At 58.2% G+C, this 22,797-nt stretch overlaps 1 protein-coding gene and 1 long non-coding RNA gene across 2 annotated transcripts in view; one reads left to right on the top strand and one right to left on the bottom strand.

Moving 5' to 3' along the window:
- The window catches only part of SHANK2 (SH3 and multiple ankyrin repeat domains 2), a 499,107-nt gene that overhangs the window by 199,062 nt on the left and 277,248 nt on the right, over positions 1-22,797 (bottom strand).
- LOC102159641 lies at positions 5,552-7,341 on the top strand. The gene is made up of 3 exons (XR_301540.3): positions 5,552-6,069; positions 6,154-6,261; positions 6,582-7,341. It is a non-coding gene; the product is annotated as an uncharacterized LOC102159641 (long non-coding RNA).

Raw genomic sequence — 22,797 nt, 5'->3', positions numbered from 1 at the left:
AAATCAGACACCATTCGGGCTACGCTGGGGCTGGTGAGCCAAATGCAGGATCCGAACCTCAAGGAGGAAAGAAATTACTGATGGGGATGAAGACAGAAATAACTTTTCTTTTTTAAACCCAGAAATGCCGATGGGCTCCTCGCAAAGCAGGGAAACTCGCAGACAGGAGCAGGGAGCCGCCAGAAGTGGGCACGGGCAGGCCGACGGGACGCTGGCGGCAGGGCTGTGGGCAGAGCCTGGGGGCTGGCAGTGGTCTCTGGGCTCTTTATCGTGCCCACGCCAGAACCCAGCTGGCTCCAAAAGGGGCAAACCAGTGTGGGGGCTGGAGGGGCCCAGGCAGGGCGGGGGACACAGAACAGTGCACAGCCCAGCTGCCCCCACCCCCACCACCAGGGCGTGAGATCAGCGCCCCCCACCCCAGGGAAGGCTTTGATTTGCAGCCACCTGTCACACTCGCACCACTGCAGCTTGGGCCCAGGGGCGGGGGGAGAGCGCCCACAGGGAGCCTGCTCTTCAACAGAGACCCCCCCCCAGCCCCTAAGGATAGGGGTCAGTTCCCTGGGTAACAGGGACCCCAAACCCACTGGCTCAGGAGAGAGGTTCATGGCCTTACAGCTCCGCAGCTCAGATACCAGTGGGGGGTCTCACGGGGTAAGATCAAGAGGTGGGGGGCTCCTCCCTTTGCCTTTTCTGGCTCCTAGACCGCCTGCGTCCTCGGCTTGTGGCCCCTTCCTCACCTTCCGGGCCAGCTCCCCAGGCTCCTCTCACAAGCCGCCACGCTGACCCCCTCTGCCCCCCTCGTCCACTGTTGAGGACCCCCGGGAGTCCACGGGCCCCTCCTGGATCACCGGGGATCATCTCATCCAACAGTCAGCTGACCAGCCACCTTCACGCCATCCGTGACCTCACCGCGCTTTGCCGTGTATCCAAACTCTGGCATCTTGGGCCGTTATCTGCCCACCACACACGCGGAGAGACCACCCCCGCAGGGTAGCACCGCAGGGCAAAACGTGCTCCCAGCGCTGCTTCAATCCATCCTAGTAAAGGAACTCGGGAAGTGCTTCTCCAGGGGTGTTTGCAGGTGCTCAGCTCAACTTCTGACTCCAGAGAACCAGGGGGAGACCCCGCCGAGCGCTGGTCCTCTCCCCTATGCAGTGGGGCACAGATATGGGTGGCCCCGAGCCTGCTGGCCCCTCTCGAGCTCAGCGAATGGAACCGGCTCCATTCTGCAAGGCTACCTGCCCTGGGGCCTCGCTCTCTTCCCCTGAGAGTGAGGTTCTGGTGGCAGCAGCTGCCTCTCCAGTGTGCTGGTGGGCAGTGGGGACCACGGGTTTCTATTTATTCCCAGCTCCCTGGAGTATCGCTCTGTCCCCCCGCCCCCCGGAGTGAGTGCGGGTGTCATCTGTTCTCTTTTCTCTTCGTGCCCAGCGCTGGAAAACGGCCCTGTGCTCACAGCTGGCGAAGGACCGGCGGCGGCAGGGGCTGCCGTATTGCTTCAAAGAGAACCGCATGCCTTGAATTCCCTTAGGGAGTGCACGGGTGTGCGGGTGTGGGGTGTGCCAGCCGTCGCCAGCCCTCTGGGGTCCCAAACACTCTGGCACCACGCGAAAGCCAAATCGAAAGACTCCCAAAGCCAAAAGCCATGGAGGAAGGCACCAGGATGCCGCTGGTTGTCCTTCCCAGAGAAAGACACACAGAAAGGACTTCCAAGGGCTGGAGGCCCTCAGCGCCAATGCCGTGTTTTCTTAGTCATCACTGCTTTGTGAGAAGACAGGAAACACCTGGAGAACGAGCAGCAGCTGCCATGCTGACTGAAGGGCGAGCCACTCGATCACTGTAACTCCAGGAAGGGGTCTCCCTGCCCCATGCTGGGCGCAGCTGCGGAGCCCTCATGGAGCTCAAGTGGCAGCAGGGCTCGGGTGCCAACTTCATCGACTCGGGAGAGGTGAGCCCGAGCGCCTGGTAACCAAGGGCGCCTGGGTGCAAGGGCCATGGCCCTGGCTCGGCCGAGATGCTTGTTAAGTGGTCAGAAGGAGGACCCACGGGACGGGAGAGCCAACCTCCCAGAGCAGGGCTTGCGGACAAGGACGAGGACGGGGTGGGGAGACGAGCCCAGGTGCATCACTGCCACCTCCTCGTCCTGGTCTGCAAACATCCACCCCGCCGTCCGCATCACAGGGGGTGATGCTAGCGGCCATGCACTGTTCTGAGCGCAAAACACGGGGGCTCCCTGTAACGTTCCAGCAACCCCACGCCATCGGCAGTGTCACCCTCCACCCTGCAGGCGAGGCTGGGAGGCAGCTGGGGTTCCAGCCCAGGCGATCCAGCCCTGAGGCTACTTGTCCGAAGCACGGCCCTGCACTGCCCGGCCACCCTGGGAGCAGAGTTTGCCCTGCGCCTGGGGGGCTGGGAGGGGGACTTCCTTCTGACAAGCACTCCCTGCAGGCCACTCGACACCTACTTCCAAGCTCTGATTCCTTTCCTTCCGGGGGACTGCGTGGCCAGGAACCACGTCCCCAGACTCCGCCCAGTGTGGCCATGTGACCAAGTCTTGGCCAATGAGATGGGAGCAGGCATCTGCTGGGCGGGGCTTCCCTTCCCCAAACCAGGCCTCCCCAGGGCATAGCCCCCTTTCTCCTCTGGATTTGTGGAAGCAAGGGGGTGGTGAGGAGAGCAGGCAGGAGCAAGGAGCCCGGCGGGTCCGGGCCCGCCATCCTGTTGGGTGGCACAGGAAAGCCCTGTGTGTTCCTGAGGGTTCTGTTCTGGAAATCAACCCAGCACCTAACTGCAATCTCGACTGCAAATACACATCTCCGGTTTAGCCTCTGACTTAGTCCCCAGCGGCCCCAGGAGACAGGCGCTGTTGTCACAGGGGAGGAAACCGAGGCACAGAGAGGTTAAGTGACGGCCCCCAGGTCACACAGAATTGAGTGATGAACTGGTTTTCAGGCTGCTCTCTCAACGTCTCTGCTGTAACCACTCAGCAGCTTCATGAGGCACATCTGTTCTACCAGGAGAAAACCAGACACGACTGCGCAGTGTCCAAGGTGCTCGGCTGGTGAGCGGCAGAGCTGGGACCCGAACCTGGCTCAAGGCATGGCACACACGGGACTGCATCCTGCCCCCCCCCACTTTGAATTTTTCAAGGATGCACCTTAGAGATGAGTAATCCCCTGGAGAATGTGCTTGGAGTCACTAGGGGTCGTAGGAACCCCAGACCCCAGGCTCAGGACCCCACTGGAGGATAAGCGGGACTTGCCTAGGGCCACAGTGTGGGGCCCCACCTCTGACACCTGACTCCCCAGTCGCTCCTGCCCGGGGAACCCAGCGCCTGGGACCACACCTCTGCTCTGTCCACCTCTCCGGGGCTCACCAGTCTCGGGCCAGGCGAGGCTGGGGCGCTCCTGGGAAGCCGAGGAAGCCAGGTCCTGCTTTCTGATCTCCACCCGCCCAGATTGGCTGGACAAATGGATAGAGCCGCTGGCTGTCAAGGAGATGGTTTCTACTCCATAGTAATCAGAAGGTTTTCTTTCTTCCTTCCTTCCTTTTTTTTTTTTTTTTTAAATCAGCCCAGGCAGCTTAGTGGAAGCATTTATACCAGTACACAGAGCCAGCCAGGCAGCTGAAGGGGAAATTACAGTAAATGGAGGACTCAGAGCCCGGATTGCTTCTTGTTGCTAAGCTCGGGTGCAGTGTCCGTGCCAAGCAGGTCCTGCTCGTCCCCTCTGAGGGGCCGGGAGACGCCGGCACACCCTGGCCCAGTGCCCAGCGCTGGCGTAACCATGCAGCGGGACAGCGTGTGTGAAACACCTTAGGAAAGACTTTTCTGGAACCGACTCCAGCTGCCGGGCCCAGGGGGAGCAGTGGCCCTCCCGTGGAGCCCGGGGATCTGGTCAGATCCGCACCTGGCTTCCCCATCCCGCAGCCTCCACCCAACACCGGCCCCTCCAGCATCATGGCCCCCCGCCAAAGAGCACCCCCTCTGGGGTCCCGCTTGACTGCAGCCTTTCTCTGCCCGGCTCAGCGCCCAGCATGGAACTGAGGCGCAGGGCAGCCCCATTCTGGAGCCTCAACCGGGAGCACCTCTCTCCATCCTTGTAACGCCCTCCCTGGCGGCAGGGTCGGGCCCCACCCTTGGGGACAGGCCTGGACAGATGAAGTTGGTGCCCAGGGGCAGCAGAGCTGGATTTAAACCCCGGAGCCGACTGGAGGCGGGAGGATTCATTTTAGTTCCTTAAAATCTTTTTTAGGGACCCTGGCAGCCGAAGCACAGGAAATAGGACACAGAGGAAAAAAAGACCTGTTGAGCTCAAGGAAACCGCCCCGATCATGTGGGCAGACAGCTGAGTCCTCCCAGCTCGGCACCGAAGCAGGCAAATCTCCAGTCTCGGGCTAACTGCGGTCCAGGATCGAGGGAGCAACTGGATTCTCCCCTAGAAGGCTCGGGCGGGGTGGGGGGGGGCGCTCGGGGGAGGGGGAGGTGGCTCCCAGTGGTGCTAACGGATCCCACAAAGACCCACCCTGCCAGTGACCTTACAAACAGGGCCAGCCTCTCAGGTACTCATTGCCTGCAACCCACCAGCCTGTTCCTCCCCCCCAAAGATGCCCCACGCCCCTGGCAGGCCTCGGGCCAGCAGGTGTGAGGACCAGCAGGAGGACTGGGAAGGGTCCCTGGAGCCTCGACCATTCACGGCTCAGGGACACACGTCAAAGGGACACCTGGGAGGGGCTCTGCCAAGGAGACGCGTCTTATCTGACCAGGTCGCCGAGCGTCGTCCCAGCTGGAGCCCTTGAACGCGAGTCCCGTCCTCGTCCTCTGTCCTCCGCTTCTGGGAGCGGGAGGGAGCGGCTGGTAAGAACCTCCCGTAGAAACTGAAGAAAGCGATGCCATCTGAACCCACATATGGTGTTTCCCTGTCTCAACAGTGACCACGCCAACGAAGCACAGTCCACTCGATTTAAAAAGAGAGAACTAAGAACCAAACAAGCCATGCTTTCCTTGAAGGAGGGCAGGCCGGACGGGTGGAGGGCATGCTGTGCTGGTCCGGCTGGGGGGCACTTTCTGTCCAGTTCTTTGGAGGGGGGGAGAACACACAGGAATCCTGGGCCGTCTATGCATTTGAGTCACAGCTGTTCACGACGCGGCCGTCAGGCCGCCCTTGGACCGCAGCGCTTACTAGGAATAGATGCTCCAGTTGGTTTTAACAACCCCCCACCCCCCGCCACTCCAGGGGACTCTTGAGACGCTGGAAAGGCCCCTGGGGACTCTAACGGAGCCCAGAGTCAGATCCAGAATCCTCCCGCTGGGCTCGTCGGCTACCCTGATGTGCCCGTTTGCCTCGGGAGCTGGAGAGAGACGTGGTGGAAGCACAACCTCCAGAGATACAGTCATTCTGAAACACACCCAGCGCACAGCCACTGCCTCCCCGGCCTGCCAGCCCGCCTCCCCCAGCGCCGGCAGGGCCCACAGACCCCGCCAGCCGGCGGGTCCAGAACAAAGCCCCAGCACAGCACCCCGGAGCAGGTCCGGGAGACGGCACTGTACCTCCGAAATGAACTTTCTTCTTGAAGCGGGAATTCTCAGCCATCGTCTCCAACCTGGGTGTGACCATCTCAGTCAGGCTGGTCCATGTGGAGCCCGCGTCCACGAGGCCGGCCTCCTCTACTATTGTCTGTTAATCCGAGAGGAAAAAAAGTTGCAGCCCTCCGGGGTCGGAATGGCAGAACAAAAGGGGGGAAAAATATCAGAGGAAGAAGAAAGATGGCTCCGAGTGTTTAATCCATGAGCAAGTTCGCCGGTTCGACTTCTGGAGACCGCACGTCGGGATCGGCGGCGAATTCGGTTCTTTGACACAAGTTGTAAGCTCCGGATTACAGCCCGCATCCTTCCACTTCCCACTGTACTGGGGATGGTTTTTTTTTTCCTCCTAGTGCCGGTTTCCATGGCGATGCATCAGTCACTAGTCTAAATAAGTACGGGTGAAGGACGCCTGGAAAACCAGTGCAATTACGCATGCCATTAGTGGGGAGAGGAAAATGATTCAACCCCGCGATGAGCACGGGGCCGAGGTAACACTTAGGGGCTGCGGCTGTCCTTGTCCTGAATGTCGGCTTTCTCATTTTGCAACACAGGGTTTTTCTCGGTCTCGGCAGGTTCCGAGCCCTGCGTTCGGTGGGGTGAGCGGCCGGGCGGTGAGGTCCATGTTGGACGCACCACGCTGCAGAGCCAAGGCCAGAGGGAGTGACGGCATCTCAGCGAAGGTACCTGTGGCTGGAAGCACCTGTTTGTACCTTCTGCTGGTCTGTGCATCCTGGGAGCGGGGGGAGGGAGACGGAGGGACCTGCGGCGGTCCAGAGGGATGCTGGGGGGACATCTGGGGACACTCCACGCATCCCATGTGAAGACTGGGGGTGAGAACTCTGCAGGGCATGAGGCAAGGCTCCGGGGCTGGGGGCCGAGCCCGCCTCCTTTGCAGCCAGGCCCTCTCAGCTCCGGCTTGGGAAAGGTCGGGGTCGGGGGGAGGTAGAACGGGGCTCTCGTTCCTTCTTCACATGTGTCATCAATTTCTTTCCTTCAACAGCTGCCAGGAGCTGACTCTGTGGCCTCGGACCCCTCACCTCTCTGAGCTGCAGGCTTGCCGTTGGTCCCCATGGGTGGTGATTCTCTGTGAACGAACGTGCCGAGATCCCGAGAGGCAGGCTGTGCGGCCAGGCGACTGCCCGGAGCCAGGTCCCCGCTCTGCCCCGACCAGCTGTGTGGCCCAGGTCCAGCCTCTGATTTGTCAGATGAGGATAATCACCAAGTATCTTAAGTTAATTTTCAATTACTCCAACCAGTGACTTAACGAAGTGAATAATTAATATGTAAGTTATTCCAACAGGATGTTAGTTGTTACAAGGTTGTTAATCCTTTTATTTCATGCTCATGTGAAGAGCGCAAAACTCTACCTGCAGGCTGCTGTGGCTCAAGGCTGCCTGCTTCGAGGTATGACTCATCCTTTGAGTCCTATTCACCCACCCGTGTCGGAATAAATGCCCCACAGAGACTGAGAGACAGGACATTGGCCCAGAGAGGCCAAGGGAATGACCTAAAGGCACACAGCCGGGTAAAGGCGGGCCTGGGCCTGGCACCGGGCCTCTGGACCCAGCCCCATGCCCATCCAGGGTCCCCAGATCCCGCCTTGCTCTTTGGTGAACTGTGGGGATGAAGAAACGCGGGCTTCATGGCTACGCAGGGAAACGTGAGGCTCTGACTGGGTTCCCTAATCGGATTGGAGCGGTTCCTAATCCTGCTCCCTGCGGCCCAGAGCCCCCCCACCCCCCAACGCACCCTGACTGGGCTCCGGGCAAAGTAGGGGGTCACAGAAATAGCCTGTGCCTGGCAAGTGGGAGGCCCAAGGGCTGCCACCGCCACTCTCCAGGAGGGACCTAGTGGGAGGCAGCAGTGGAGACAGGAGGGTAAAAATAGCACTCATTTTCCACTGCAGCCCGGCCCCCTGCTCCACGCCGTGCACGCGTCCCCCGCCCCTGGGGGCTCCATAGCGCGTGTCCTTGGAGGCGCCCTGTCCCTCCCAGAGGCTGATGGCAGCGGGCGCCTGCACAGGAAAGGGGAGCGGGGGGTGGACGAACCCTGGGCGGGCCCCTCCTGAGCCGTGACCTTGGGCAAGTTTCTTGCCCTTTTTGAGATTCAGCATCGGGAAAAATGGACCAGCAGGAATGCGTCTTCTTGGGAGGACTAACTAAAACCCGGGCGACGGCTGGGAGGTGGCTCCACGTAGGCAAAGGCCAGTCTGACCGGCGTCCCTGTGTCCCCAGGCCTGAGCCCCACAGATGTCCCCGTGTCCCCACCAAATGCACTGCGTAAACCCTGAAGTTTTGCATCTGCGTGTGTACAGGTGCAAAACTGTACACCCGGTCTGCACCTGCGTGTGTCACCCTGGGCCACACCCACCAAAGACGGACGTGGCCCCAGGGTGACACACACAGCCACAGACCGGGACCCTCCTGCTGACGCCTCCAGAGACGGCAGAGTTAGCTCCACGCCTGGTGGTCACGGCGGCTGGGGTGTGCACCCTCCCCTGACGCCTACGGGTCACAGGTCACGGGACTTTAGGGTCTGCAGCCCCCCCCCCCAATGCCCACGGGTCACAGGATTTTAGGGTCCGTACCCCTCCCCCGACACCCATGGGTCACGGGGCTTCAGGGTTGTCCCTGAAGCTCTTGGAGCCGCATCTTGACCTGAATCAAGTCCTCCTCCTCAAATGCCTGTGCTGCAGCCTCCCCCACCCCGTGGGAGGCCGTTTGTGGGTGACTAGGGCTGGAAGAGGTCATGAGGGTGGAACCCCCCCGCCCTGGAATGAGCATCCTTAAAGGAGAGGGAGAGACCCCAGCTCCCGCCCTGCGAGGGCGAGAAGACGGCCGCCTGCGCACCCAGAGGACAGGCCTCTCCAGAGACAAACCCGGGGCCCGGACCTTGGCCTCCGGCCCCAGGACCACAAGAAGGAAGGGGCTGCGGTGTGAGCCCCGGTCGGCGGCCTGAGCAGGTGAGACCGCGTGTTCCTGCCTCCGTGAGGTGGGGATGGACAAGGCTCTGGGCCTCGGGGGACGGAGAGGGAGCCACGGGGTGGCCATGCAGCCCCAAGAGCCCTCGGTCGCCGCGCCACCAACAGAATAGCTAGACTCTGCGTCCATCACCCCACGGAGCTCCCCTCCCGGGAAGGGACTGAAGACGCAAGAGGTGTCTGCTGCCCTCGGCCGAACACCTGCCTCTAATCACTTAGAACCCAGCAGGCCTGACGTTGTGTGTTCACACACATACGCACACACACACATGCACACACACACAGCGCGGGAAGAATTACCGAAGACAATCTAAAACTCACAGCTTCTTTGCAGCACCTGAAGGGGCCCAGCACACGCTCCTTAGACCCCGGCCCTCCTTCTGCCCAGCACGGCGGGGACGACACTGGACTCCTCCCTGACCCCACTGGGCACCTCCTTCTGCACCGTTGGTACCCAGGACGTAGGGATTCTGCTGCTCGCCACGCACAGACTGCATCTCCCAGGTCGGCCCTGTGCTCTGCCTGGGAGGGCCCAGCATCTCTCCTGCATCCCACTGGCACATGTCACAGCCCGTAGGTGTGGCGTGTAGGGTTTCCCCGACTGGGAGCTGCTCACAGGCACACAGGTGCTCTCCTGCCTCTGAGGCTCCATCCCAGCATCCAGCACAGGCTCAGTTCTCAACGAGTATCCGTCCACTGGGTTTAATAAGCGAACCGGAGTTATATGCAGGAGTTACATCGAGGGAGGCTGTGTGTAAAGGAGCAGGCATTGGGCAATAGGGAGTGGTGGGGTCTGGGGCCAGGTCGTGCAAATCCTACTTTCCAGGCAAGCGTGGTTCTCTCTGAATGTAGCTGCAGGTGGGGTTGGGCTCTGGGTGCCTCTTTGCAAGCAGCAGGGCACCCCCGGTGTTTTGGGGGGCAGTCCTGTGTCCTCGGGTGGTCTGGAGATCCACCATCCCGATGCTGGGAAGGTACTACGAGCATGCGCTGGAAGGGCTGGGGTGTCGTCAGTGCCCCCCAACTCCAGATGGACAGCAGACCCCCCCTTTTTTTTCCTGGCGGCGCCTGTGGCATGCAGAAGTTCACAAGCCGAGGATCAAACTCGAGCCACAACAGTGACACCAGATCCTTAACCCACAGAGCCACCAGGGAACTCCCAGAAGACCTTCTTAAAACTCTGAACTCAGAACCCACACAGCCATCACACGAGACCTGGTACTTTGGGTGTGGATTCTCCAGCAACGCCAGCACCTTCAACATCAAGGGAAGGGTATTCTTTATTCTGTGGAGCGATCGGTGACACCCCCGCGGCAGGGACTCGCAAGGTGTGTGGTGTACCAGGTGGCATCTGGGGTGCCACGGCGATTCCCCAAGCGGTGCGTCCGTCTAACTAGTGTTTTCTGGCCTGGGGGTCCCCACCTAAATGACCCTCCCCCTCATCACGGGCCCTTTCACGCCCCCCGCCACCACAGCACAGATGTGCACTTGTTCTTGAATCCTGCCACCCCCTCTTCTGCACCCTGGGGTTGCGGGGGTTAAGAACACTGCATGTTGCGGACCCCCGCGCCGCGCCGCTCTGCACGTCCCTGGCAGGAAGCCCTCACACGCCCCGAGGCATGCCTCTTGGCTCTCCCAGCTGCCCTAACCCAGGGGCCGTGGTGGCCTCTTGTGATGACCTGTGTCTGGGTGACGTCACCGACCCTCTTCTGTCCCTTCCAGTCCTTTCAAGCCAATTTCCTGGCTTCCATCCCCCCTGTTTGAAGCACCTGCAAAGGTGTTTGATCCTACTGGGCACTGACGGGCAAAGGGTGTGATGCTAATTTTTTGGAATGATGTGTACGGTGGTTTTAATGTAAGAATTTCACTTGAGATACAAGGGGTCTTGCACATAACTGTTTTCCAAGATGCCTCTTATCACTGAGAACCTCAGAGATGCTGCAAGAGATGCTTTCTGAAAGGGGTGAGAACCACTGAGCCAGAAACACGCGTCAAAACCTCACCTCCCACCCCGCAACCCCTCAAAGGCTCATGGCGCTTTAACCTGGGGAGTCAGTCAAAGAATCTCTTCGCTCAAAAGCAGGACTGATGACAGAAGTGGCAGCAGGATACAATGCGCTCTGGAAGACTCTGAGCCTCCTGACAAAGAGGTTTTGGAAAAACCTAAGCTTTGCAAAGGACACCACGTACTCAGAGAAAAACCCCACCACTGACACTGAAGAAACCCCAGCTCTCACTTTTCCATTTGGCCTTCTCTGTCTCTCTCTTTTTTTGAGGTCGCACCCACAGCACGTGGAACTTCCATAAGGAATTTCCTGGGCCAGGGATTGAATCTGAGCTGCAGCTGTGACCTCTGCTGCAGCTGCGTGAACCCTGGATCCTTAACCTCCTCTGCTGGGCTGGGGATCAAACCCACATCTCTGCAGTGACTGGAACTGCCGCAGTAGGATTCTTAACCCACTGTGCCACAGTGGGAACTCTCCTAGTTTCCTTCTCTTGATAGGACTTTTTACAAAATAGCATCAGACCCCACTGGGGGTTAAAGATATGCTAATGGCCCCTGTGGCAGACAGGCTGTGCAGTGTCCCCCATCTCCCAGTGACAGTCCCTCCATGTGAATGTGGGGGCGGGACCTGGGGCCTGCTTCTAACCCGAGGAATAGGGCCAAGGGGACAGGGCGTGTGTCATCACAGGACTGTCGCATACGAAACAGTAGTGTCTTTCTCACCGGCATCTCTCTCTCCCCACCCTCCTGTGTTGGTGGGACGAAGCAGGTGATAAACTTTGGGGGTCCCTCTTGGGAGGAACTGGGGGTGGCCTCTGCCTGCTGAGGGGGGCCTGCAGCCTCCAGGCAGCAAGAAACTGCAGCACGTAGTCCTGCAAAGCCAGGGGAACTCGATTCTGCTGACGACTGGAAGGGATCCTTCTGCAGTCACACTTTTGGCTGAGGACGCAGCCCGGCCACCACGCCAGGAGAGGAGCCAGCGGAACCCAGCCCCGCCCCCCACCCCCTGACCCAGGGACGGTCACATGCCTGGGGCAAACCTCTCGGTTCGCAGTGACACCGCCCCACAACAGCAGGTCATCAATAAAACGCCACGCGTTCAGAGTCCAGAGCCATACTGGGTACCCACGCTGGGGCAACATGACACAGACGTTCCGTGGGGAACATACTCTCCTCCAGACGCCGGGAAGTGCGGGGACGACGGGGAGGGAGACGGTCAGAGGGAGACGAGAAGCAAAGCTAAGAGAGAAGCAAAGGGAAGCGCCCCCGAGGGGTGGTTTACTGAACAGCTAGGATGCGCCAGCCGCCGCCCCGCGCTGCGCTGAGCACACTGGGGGCAGAAACAGCGCACAGCACCTTCCTACAGCCTAACCCCGGCCCGGTCCATGGACGGGTGGAAAAACCCTAAACTCGCACCCAACCCTGGACTCCTCATCAAGAGGTGGGTCCTGTAGGCCCTGAAGTTCATTCTTTTCTTTCCTTTTTTTGCCTTTTTAGGGCCAAGCCCAGGGCACGTGGAAGTTCCCAGGCTAGGGGTCGAATTGGAGCTGTAGCCGTCAGCCTGCACCAGAGCCACGGCAACACGGGATCAGAGCTGCATCTGCGACCCACACCACAGCTCACAGCAATGCTGGATCTTTAACCCACTGAGCGAGGCCAGGGATCGAACCCAGAAACTCACGGACAATATGTTGGGTTTTCAACCTGCTGAACCACAAGGGGAACTCCCCGAAGACCATTCTTACGCTTGGTCAGTGAACAAAGACTCAGTCAGGGAATGGGTTTGTGTGTGTGTACATGCGCGTGCATTTACGAACACACACAAACCTTCCCAAGCACCACCACTGCCAGAAGAATGCTTGGACTGAGCGTCCTTCTCAGAATCTTTCTGGATCTTAGCTGGGCCGTCTTCTCCTCGGAGCACATAACATGTTATCCTTTGAGAAATTCAGACGACATGTAATTCTCAGGATGCAAGAAATGGCTGCTTGCTGGCTGCTGTCAAGCTCCCCTCCCCAGAGCCATGCTGGGGCCCCCCGGGTCAGGTCCCGTCTGGGCGGCCCCCGAGTCCAGACACCAGCCCAGAGGCGGCAGGGATGCAGGCTAACTCTGGGTCTAGAGAAGCCAAGCACTCACTGTTTGCAGCAGAAACCTCTCACGATCTAAGGAGCTGATCAGGCGGGGATCACCGGCCAGGCGGGCGGAGGGGACCGTGTGTTTACGCCCATGCACCCCCACAGGGAAGCCATTCAGACAGGAGGAGTTAAGGGACAGAAAGCAAAAGCCCGCTCCTCCACATAGGTCAGTCCCAAGGCAAGGACCCCAACACGTGCTGAGTGCCAGCTGTCATCACGGAACCGAACTTGGGTCCATTCGCCTGTGCAGAAGAAGCCAATCTACTGACACCAGGTCTGGTGACGGAAAGCAGTGTTTATTGCAGGCGCCCAGCAAGGAGAACGGGCAGCTGGTGCTCCAAGGACCTGAACTCCCTGGAGGCTCTGGGGGAGGCTTTTCAAAGGCAGGTGAGGGAGGGGGTCTCGGGCTGTGTGCTCGGCTCGGGGACAGTTCTCTGACGGGCTGGCGCTGAGGTTGCAGGGTTCGGCAATCTCAGGCTTCCACCTTCCCGTTCCAGCTGGTCTGGGGCCTAGGTGCTGGCGGCCAGCAGCTTCCCTCTGGCGGGAGTCTGGTTTCTGTAAAAACAGCTTAGGAATGTGCATCAGACATTGGCATCTAGAACTTCAGGGGGGAACGTCAGGTCCTGCGCTCCCGCTTTACGGCTCATCTACCGTTCGCATTGTAACCAGCTCTCCTGCCGGACTGCGGCCTCTGTCTCTGCATGTTCTCACTTCTTGGTTCTTTAGCCCTTGGGCCACACTTGCTGACACTCAGGGAAGGTTCAGGAGAGTGACTTTTTTCTTTTTTTTTTTCCTTTTTATGGCCCCACCTGCGGCATAGGGAAGTTCCTGGGCTAGGGATCAAACCGGAGCTGTAGCTGCCAGCCTCCGGCCCCACCAGATCTGAGCTGCACCTGCGACCTGCGTCCCAGCTTGCAGCAGCACCAGAGCCTGAACGCACTGAGCGAGGCCAGAGCGCGAACCCGCATCCTTATAGACATGATGCCAGGTTCTTAACCCGCTGAGCCACAACGGGAACTCCCAAGACTGATGTTCTTAAGCGAGAGGTGGGAGACGTGCAGGGGGCTGTTGTCGAGAAAAGCCTGTCTGGGGACTGCTTGGTTTCACTAGGTGTCATGTGCTTTCACGGTTAAGAACCTAAAAGAAAATACTATGTTTGGGGGAAACGGTGCTTTAAAGCGTGATTCTTTGGAGGAAAAAATCCTTAAGCTCATGTCAAGGCGGTCATTAGCCTAAATAACACAGGCGAAAACGAATGCTGCGGAGTGAACTGAAGGGAGTGATTTTTTTTTAACCGCAGAATTTCAGTGAGTAAATGTTTTCCCACAAAATTCATAAATGCCACTAACACCCCAAACCAGCAACATTTCACTTATCTGCAGCTGGTTCTGTGTCATATTTAACGTGAATCATATTGCAACATTTGGGGACTATTAAAAGCTGAGTTCGCAGGAGGAATTTCCTCGGATGTCAGGGTAGGAGTGGAGCACTGGGGGCTTTGCCAGCGCACGGTGGCCCGGAATGACCCCCCCACCCACCCCCGGCCCCGCCCCGGGGGGGGCCTTCTCTGGCGGACCTGTCACGGCCGCCACCAGCTGGCTGGAGCACTGGGCTAATGGGGTCAGAGCGAGACCCCGACGCCCAAAGGCACATGGCGGGCTGCATCAGTCGGACCTGTGGGCTGCTCTATACAGGCTCACCCAGGTGCAGGCCACTGTCCCACAAGGGTGCGGAGCGAGGAGATGGGTCAGTATCAGCGCAGACCTCTCCGGGTCAACAACAGCCAGGGTGGTCAGCTACCAAGGCCTGCTTCCTGCCAGTGCACAGCGGGCACCCTACATATCTGTCCCCCATCTTCACCGACTCTCCTGGCGCCCTCTGCAGACAACTGGAGGGTGGGGGAGGTACCCAAGGAGGCGTGGGGAAGACGCCAGGCACCCCTGGGCACAGCATCTGTGCCCATCTTCACGAGCACCCAAGGTGGGCTTGGTCTTATCACTGGTCCCATCTAACAGCTGATGTGGCCACCCGCCAAGGGCCACGCGCCCACGTGGGCGTGTGTGAAGTCACACAGCGGTGGCAGGGCTGGGGCCCGACTCAGGCTGGTCGGCTCCATGTGTTTTCTCCAAGCTTGGATGAGCCCCTCAGCGCTGTGCTGCTTTTGAGTCTGTGGGGGCTTTAAATGCCCCTCCCCACCCTGCTGGGATGGGTGCCTCTCCTTTGTGAAACCTTTCCCAGACTCTAACACACAAGGCAGGTATGGGCAGAGGCCCACTCTGCTCCTGCTGGCATTGTGGGGGGGCCTGGGCTCCCAGGGCTGGGGAGAAGCCCTCAGCCGTCTCGGAGGTGGTGAGAGCAGAGGTCCAGCTACCAGACGGGCCCAGGCCCCTGTGGCCAATCACGCCAGCCCACCAGAGCTGGGGGAGCCTGTGTGCCAGGCTCTGGGTGGGGGCTGGAGATGCAGGGTCCCATTTGGCTGGGGGTGGGGACAGGTCAAATCATTCACTCCCTGGGAATCAGGGCTTGAGGAGAGGTGTGAACAAAAGCAGCGCGGCACAGGGTCTCTGTCCGCGAGGCTCACAGGAGGTTTTCAGAGAAGAAGACGGGTGGCAGCTGGCTGTGGCAGACTATTGGCAAAAAGAGCTGCAAGTACTGCCCTCCCTGCATCCATGCCCACTTGCCATGTGACACTGAACTCCTCCTACGGAGAGACCAGGTCTGTGTGCCCATCCCCTGAATCTGGGCTGGCCCCGAGACCCTGACCAGGAGAACAGAGTGTCGGTGACACTGTGCCAGTTCTGAGTCTACACTTCCAGGGGCCACCCACAGCCATCGGCCAATAAGCCTGTGCCAGCTCAGCATCTCCCCCACCCCAAACCTGCTAATTGTTTACCAACTGCCGTTACAGACATAAAAATGGCAGAAGGTCCCAGAAAAGTCCAGCCGAATCTGCCAATTTACAGAGGCCTGAGATTGGTTATTTTCAAGCTGCTAAGTTTGGGGGCAGTTTCTTATGCAGCAGCTGCTGACTGTTGCACCAGCGACTTGAATTTCGGCAAAGCCACGCCATCACTTAGCGTTGGTTTCATGTTCTAAACACAGAGGACAAGTCTTGCCCCTTTCATGGAGCACATGCCTGATGGTGCAAAAATGCGCTATGCATCTACAGGTGCAAGGCGACCCAGGGATGAAGCACCAGCATTAGAAGGACGGTCCAGAAAACTCAGAGTGGGCGCCTGCTAGTGCTTCATATGTAAACCACCACATTCAGTGTCTGTTTCCAGACACGGAGCTACCTGCGGGGTCTGCTGTGGGGATGCTCGGTCTCCATGGGCTTCCGGGTCGTTCCCAAGGCTTTCCTGTTGCTAAGGCGGCGGCGGGTTATGTGTTTTACTATGTAAGAGGCACCGAGGCGGAGCAGGCAGCACTCCAGGGGCTGGGGTCTGGCATTATGGGGAAGGTGTCGGGCTTCAGCTCTAAGACAGAATCCCAGCCACTTCGCAGTTCCTGCTCTTGGGCAAGAGTGTTCCCCTTGTGGTCTCCTTGCTCGTAAGATGCACGCCACCATCCCGGCCCCGTACCCCACTCCCCGTGGGGCAGGTCAGAGGTGGAGACAGGAAACCCGGGTCAGCATTCTGGGCCACCCTGAGTGATGCCTCTGCATAAATGACCTTTTGTGGTCCCAGAAAGGTCAGCTGTGCCCACAGACGTGCCAGGCAGAAGCCAACGACCATTCCACGGCGCTGATCCACCGCGCTGTGCCATGGAGGCCGCAGGCTGCTCTCACGTCTGTGCACAACCATTGACGTGAACAAAAGAGAACCCACAAAGCCACAGGGTGCGTCTCTTCACGAGGAAAGAAGGCAGGGAGGCCTTCTGACCATTTTGTTGGCTATTTTTCACAAGTTATTTACAAGGTTTCCTCTGTGTTTACTGTGCTGTGCAGGGGAGGCTTTAAATAAGGAGAATAAATGATACGCGAGCGTTCATCTCAGGGCTGGAGCCGGCAGGTGTGCTGTGGAGCCCGCACGCCGCTCTGGCTCCGTTTACCATCGCCATAGAGACCGAGCTGGGCAGAGAGGGCAGCGCCTGGTAACCAACACAGGGACGGATGCTCTCCATTCGGTACCCAGCCAGTGCCCAGGGCACTCCATCCACTCGCCGGGGACAGGGCAGGGCCACATGCTTCCACAAACACAGCTGGGACTTGGCGGGAGCCACATGGCAGCACACAGCCTTCTGCTGGGATTAGTGAGGGGGCACCCATTCCCTCAGCCAGCGGGCTGGTCCCAGGCACCCTGGTTCCGGGGCCACTGCACTCAATTCATCTGGTACAGGGCGGCCCCTCCCAACTGCCAATTAACTCAAGACACCCTGGCAGCCTGCCCCCTGCCTGTTCCCTGTCCAGATGGGCTGTTAGGCAGACGCCGCGCCAGTCCCCAGGGCTCCCAGGAACCCAGCGTGGAAACCAGGGCTCCGGGGCATCTGGGCAGAAGGGGAGAGCTCGTTAGCTCGTTAGCTTAAATGGAGGGAATGGCTTTACACCCAATCAACACATCTGTCTGGAAACAAGGCTGAGACAAACACGCCCTTCCGGAAGGCAGATGCTGTATGGCCTTCGCCTTGTCCGAGATGCTATATTCCAGAGACCAACTCAGGCTTTCTTTGTCATCAAATTTCCTTTTTTAAAAAATTGTAGTTGATTGACTACGTTGTGCCAATTTCCGTCCAGAATAGGGACCCAGTCATACCTACATACGTGTACACTTTCCTTTCTTACCTTCCGTCCTGGTCTCTCCCAAGAGACTGGATAGATGCCCTGTGCTGTACAGTAGGACCTCACGGCGGATCCATTCTAAACGGAATAGTTCGCGGAGTGTCCCCTGGTGGCGCAGGGGAAATGAATCTGACTAGTATCATGTGGATGCGGGTTTGATCCCTGGCCTCGCTCAGTGGGTCGGGGATCCAGTGTTGCAAGGAGCTGCGGTGTAGGTTGCAGATGTGGCTTGGATCCTGTGTGGCTGTGGCTGTGGTGCAGGCCGGCAGCTGCAGCTCCAATTCAACCCCTAGCTTGGGAACCTCCATATGCTGTGGGTGTGGCCCTAAAAAGCAAAATACATACATACATACATAAATACATAAATAAATAAATGTAATAGTTTGCATCTACCGACCCCCAAACTCCCCATCCATCCCACTCACTCCGGTCTCCCCCTTGGCAACCACGAGGCTGTTCTATGTCCGTGAGTCTCTTTCTATTCTGGAGATCGGTTCATTTGGGTCATATTTTAGATTCCACGTGTAAGTCATATAATATATACTTGTCTTTCTCTTTCTGACTTATTTCACTTAGTATGAGAATCTCTAGTTGCATCTATGTTGCTGCAAATGGCATTATTTCATTCTTTTTTATGGCTGAGTCGTATTCCACTGCATATATGGACCACATCGCAATCCCTTCATCTGTCAATGGGCATTCAGGTTGTTTCCTTGTCTTGACTATTGCGAATGGTGTGTCTTGTTGAGTTAGGGTTTTGTCTGGATTCACGCCCAGCAGTGGGATGGCTGGATCATAGGGTAACTCTCTCCCCTTAGCTTTCTAAGGCACCTCCATGCTGTTTTCCAGAGTGGCTGTACCCACTTAAATCCCACCACCAGTGCAGGAGGGTTCCCTCGTCTCCATACCCCCTCTAGCAGGTGTCGTTTGTGGACTTGTTAATGATGGCCATTCTGACAGGCGTGAGGCGGTGCCTCGCCGTGGTCTTGAGCTGCGTTTCTCTACTCCTTAGAGACGTGGGGCATCTTTCCATGGCCTACTGATCATCTGAGTGTCAGGCCTTCTCCAAAGGAAAACAAAACCAGTTCCAGAGGCTCTGAATTTCATTCACCCGGCACCCCCTGCGCCCCCTCTGATGAAACACGACACTCAGTTGAGGAAGCGAGTGCCCTCCAACTTTCCCAGAGGCAGAAAGCCAACTGGGGTTTCCAGGGCCTGAGGAGGCGGGGGAGTGACTGATAACAGGTGCCATCTCATGCTCAGTGGGACGGATGAGAAGGCCCGGGAACTAGGTGGCAGTGATGGTAGCACAGTTCTGTAAATGCACCAACTGCCACGGAATTGTGCACTTTCAAAGCACGATTAGGAAGGCATTTGAATTTCATCTCAGTACTTGTCACAGAAAAGCAAAAGACGGTGTGGGTGCCTGCACCCTGTGGCCTGTATCCCAGTCCTGCCCCCCCCACCACGGTCAGTGGTGAGACTTTGGGGGAGCCAGTCGGCCTCTCCATGCCTCGATTTTCTCATCTGTAATGGTACCCACCCCATGCAGATGTGCGGCCCTCCAAAGAGCTGCAGTGGCTTCATCCTAGATGCTCCATTCCTGGCGCTCTTATCATTAATGCTATTTGCAGCCTTAAAACTGAGCAGAACCCCAGGGCCTTCCCAGCACACACACCCTCCCCATGTCCTCTGCCTGCATCTCGTCTGTGGAAGAACTTCAGCCAAAGAATACACTGAATCAGAGAAGTGAGAAAACGCAGAGGAGAAGCAGTTAAACAGGACAACACAACAATCGTTTAGTCATTAAGCAAAAACCAAGAACCTTCGGTTCCTCCTCCAGGGCTAGAGTTAAGATTTGGAGCCACATCCTTTGCACTGTTCTGTAGGCACTGAAACCCCCACCACAGGGAAGAAGTTAACTGCATGATGAGCAGACTGTAGCCAGGACATCAGCTGCCACAATTCCAAGAAATGGCCTCAAAGACATGGGAACAAATCAACCCTGGACCTAAAGATTAGTTGTACTTAAAACAATCAAGCTGATGCGGATGAGACACCATGTGACCAATTGCAAGATGACTGTCAGAGCCGACCGTGCTGTCCTGCACGTGGGCCCCTCCCTCCACCTACGCAGCCCTGAAACTCCCCTTTAAAAGCTCTTGTCCTCTGACCGGCAGCAGGAGTTGGCTTTTGGACATGAGTCCGCCTTCTCCCCTGGTTGCCGGGCTCCTGAACAAAGCAACTTTCCCTTTCTGCCCACACTTGCCTCTTGAGGACTGGCTTTGGAGGCGTGAGCAGCAAACCAGAGTTCTGTAACAGCCTGAGGCCCCTGGACCTGAGATGGGATGCATCCCCTCTCCATGGAGGCCCCTAAATCCTTTGGAACAGCAAGCACTCTGCAGCCTTTGTCGACAAACCCCCAAGCTGCTCATTCCCTCCCCAGTGTGATGGGCTCCCCACGCCCTCTGCACCTGCAGAGCCCGTGGGTCCAATCCCCTCCAGGATGTGGCTGCAGCAGGAGGCTCCTGCTCCCCAGTCACTTGAGACCCAAGCTCCCTTGTCCCCATGTCCTCGTCCTGCTCACACTCCCATTTCTCCTTCCAAGAGTGACCTCTGCTCGCTCTGTCCAGATTCTCTCCCCTCGATCTCCTTTCTTTCGGTTATTTTTGTTGTTGCTGAGGTGAAAGTCACATATGGTGACGCTTAAACAACACAGGTCTGAGCAGGACCACGTACATGTGTGTTTCTTTCATGAAACGAGTCCTACGGGATGACACCATCCACAGCTAGCTGGATGTGGAACCAGGGCTACAGGAGGATGGCTCTAACGCTACACGTGGGTTTTGACAGGGGGACTGGCACCCCTAATGCCCTCGCTGTTCAAGGGTCAACTGTAATAGAAAATGGGACATCCCAGAGTCTAGTGCGGTGGCATTCGGTGCATCCGTGCCTGTGCCGTCACCACCTCTACCAAGTTTCAGGGCGTTTCTGTCATCCCAGAAAGAAACAAATGGTGGACCCACCACAGTCACTCCTTGCTGGGGACTGAACTGTGTCCCCTGCCCCCCACATGCATCTGTTCAAGTCCCAACCCCCAGTGTGACCGCACCCGGGTGGGCCCTGCGGAGGAGGTCAAGGGAGGGTGTAAGGGTGGGGCCGAGTCTGTTAGGAGAGGTGTCCTCATGGGAAAGGAAGGAACAGCAGGTCCTCCCTCCAGGCACACGCGGGAGAGGCCGAGTGAGGAGCCAGTGAGAAGGTGGCCGTCTACAAGCCGGCAAAAGAGCACTCACCAGGAGCCGTGTCTGCCAGCGCCGGGATCACGGACTTCCAGGCTCTAGCTGGGAGAGGTAACACGTGTGGTGTAGCTGCCCGCCTGCCCTGTTTGGTTTCAGCAGCCTGAGCTGACCAAGACGCTCCCCACCCCTCCTCCTCAGCCCCTGGCAGCTACCCATCTATCTGTACGGATCTGCCTACATGGAACGTTCGTATAAATGGGACCATACGATATGGGGTATTTTATGCCTGGCTTCTTCTACTCTGGGTCAAGTTTTGATTATTTATTTATTTTGCTTTTTAGGGTTGCACCTGCAGCATATGGAGGTCCCCAGGCCAGGGGTCGAATCAGAACTGTAGCCACCAGCCTACGCCACTGCCACAGCAATGTGGGATATGGGCTGCGTCTGTGACCTACACCACAGCTCATGGCAACGCCGGATCCTTAACACACTGAGTGAGGCCAGGGATCGAACCCGCGTCCTCATGGATGCTAGTTGGGTTTGCTAACCACTAAGCCATGACGGGAACTCTTTTTTTTTTTTTTCTTCAAAACAAGATTTTGCATCAGCTCCTGCCAAGGCGCCCAGCGGCATCCATGATGCTGAAGGTCAATGTGTGGTCTTGCTGACACCGTCCCCCTTTCTCCGTGGACACACTCACTGGGCTCCACCGTGGTGCCCTGCTCTCACCCAGGAGCCATTGCTAGAAAGCCTGACCACCACGTTGCTTCTCTGCTCAAACCCTCGAACAGCCTCATGGGCCAGAACAAAACCCAGGGTCCGTGCTGTGGCCCACAGGCCTTCCGGAGCCCATCCCACAGCGAGCTCCCCCCTCCCCACCATGCTACTGTCCTGAGACACAAGCCCACACCTGCTGCAGGGCCTCTACACCTGCTGCTCCTGCTGGGAACACCCTTACCCCGTGTTCACGTGGCTCGCCCCCTCATTTCCTTTGGGTTGAATACCCCATCTCAGCGTGGTCATCTGTGGCCTCGCTTTTCACAGCCTGCCCCTCCACTCCCCAGCACTCCTGACCCCAAAACGTGGCTCTGTCCCCTAGCGGTTGTCATTTCCCTGCTTGCTTCTGGGACAATGTCAGGCGCAGACAGCCTGCACTAGCAGGTCTTTGCTGAATGAAGGAATCTGAGCGTCCCTGTGTGTCAGATGCTGTGGATGCAGAGATAGCTAAGCCAATCCAAGGCACAGGCTGGGGGGAGACAGACACGGAACAGATCGGCACAACAGAATGGGCGGGGCTGTGGCAGGGAGATGTGCTGTGCCCTGTGGGGCAACCGAGAGCGCCCAGAACCAGAGAGAAGGGGCTCTCCCTGCTAGGTCGTGCAGGGTGAGTAGGAGTTTGCCAGGTAGACAAGTGAGGGAAGGGCATCAGAGGCAGGAGGAATAGCACAAGCAGAGACCCAGAGGTGTGAAAAACTGGGCACATTTTCACAAGGCAGGGAGTCGAGGGGCTAGTATTAGTGGCAATAACCATCGTGCCACCGTGGATCGCCTCGCCAGCGCTCATCCCAGCCCCCCGTGGTGGGCATAATGACCACCTGTGTTTCAGACGGGAAAACGAGACTCTGAGAGGGTCTGTCCCCTTCTGGAAGCTTCCCAACTGCTGGAAGCAGAGCTGGGATTGGAAGCCGGGGCCTGGGCTGGCCAGCACAGGGTCTGGAAGTGAGGGTGCTGCTGGCTGTCAATACAGTTTTATTGGAACGTGGCCACCCCCATTTGCCACGGACTGTGGGTCACTTTTGCGCAAGGGGGTGGCTGCCTCAGACAGCCTGCCGCCCGCAGGGACAGATCTGGACTCCCAGGCCCTTCAAGGCACGCTTTGCGGAGCCCTGGCCAGGGGACAGAGATATGGGCGGACAGGCAGGTCTGGGGGGGCTCTGGAGTGGGCTCCAGGCAGTGGCGGGGGGGGGGGGGCGGGGAAGGGGGAGGTGAGGAGGGGTCAGGGCGGGGCTGTGGGGGATGAGAGGAGAAACACAGGCTCTCGGAGGTGGGAGGGTGACCCTCCAGCACTTACTGGTGCTCTTCT

Source organism: Sus scrofa, chromosome 2, assembly GCF_000003025.6.
Source record: "Sus scrofa isolate TJ Tabasco breed Duroc chromosome 2, Sscrofa11.1, whole genome shotgun sequence".
In the NCBI taxonomy this organism is placed as follows: domain Eukaryota; kingdom Metazoa; phylum Chordata; class Mammalia; order Artiodactyla; family Suidae; genus Sus; species Sus scrofa.
The sequence above is the reverse complement of the archived record's forward strand: the minus strand, read 5'-3'. Positions and strand labels throughout refer to the sequence as shown.